The sequence below is a fragment of the Stegastes partitus genome, unplaced genomic scaffold (genome assembly GCF_000690725.1).
Source record: "Stegastes partitus isolate 25-593 unplaced genomic scaffold, Stegastes_partitus-1.0.2 Scaffold2152, whole genome shotgun sequence".
Lineage (NCBI taxonomy): Eukaryota > Metazoa > Chordata > Actinopteri > Pomacentridae > Stegastes > Stegastes partitus.
Window position 1 is genome coordinate 79,942 of NW_007579883.1, and position 1,013 is coordinate 80,954.

General features: G+C 40.8%; 1 protein-coding gene across 1 annotated transcript in view; it reads right to left on the reverse strand.

Moving 5' to 3' along the window:
• Positions 1-1,013, reverse strand: part of LOC103374134 (aminopeptidase N-like) — a 45,391-nt gene that overhangs the window by 37,073 nt on the left and 7,305 nt on the right. The window lies entirely within an intron of this gene.

Here is a 1,013-nt window from a genome sequence, read left to right on the forward strand (position 1 = left end):
AACCTGTTTTCTAGGACTTGAGACCCAATTTAAACTTTTCAAGAACTGAGACTCAATCTGACCTTATTTTCCAAGAGTTGAGACTCGATTTGAACTTGAGATTCGACTTTATCTTGTTTTTTATGACTTTAGATTTGACTTGAGCTTATTTTTTAGGACTTGAGCATCAATTTGAACTTTTTCAGGACTTAAGACTCAGACTTAACAGGCTTTCTTAGATGTGAAACTTCTGACTCAATTTGAAACTTGATTTTTCGGACTTGAGACTTTCTTTGAACTTATTTTCTAGAACTTGAGGCCTGATTTGAAGATGTTTAAAGGGTGCGAGGTCCAGCAGGAGCAACAGAAGTCTCCCTCCACTGCTGGCTTCAGCCCTCACCATGTGAGCCAGCTCGTGGGAGATGACGGCGGCGATCCTCTCCTTGTTGCTGTTGGATGAGTACTCCTCATCGTATAGCAGCGCCGTCTCCCTGTACGTGATCAGACCCCAGTTCTCCATGGCTCCAGCATGAAAGTCTGGAATACCTATCTGATCTGATGTCAGAAAAAAAAAGATCCTGTCAGTGGAAGAAGCACTCATGGCTAAGCTCAGTGACTAAATCTGCCCGTTGAATGTAGAGTAAAAAGTACAGTAGATGTGTAGCGATATAGAAGTTGCAAAAAACTGGGAAGTCTATAAAAATCTGGCACTGCATAAAAATTACACAACAATGAAGTTACTGAGGTTCGTCTATTAACAATTGATACGGTACATGATCTTCTCATAACAGGCCATAAACAGACAGATAAAAGCCTCCTTTTTGTTGTCTCTTTGTGGTTCTTTTGTGTCTCATTGTGGACATTTTGTGCCTCTTTATAGTCATTTTCTGTCTTTTTGTGGCCAGTCTGTGTGTCTTTCTGGTAATTTCTGCTCATTTTGTGTCTTCTTGTGGCTGGTTTGTGTCTCTGCACTCATTTTGCATCTCCTCTGACCCTCTGGTGTATTAACTGAACTCTGTGACTTTCAAACAAGA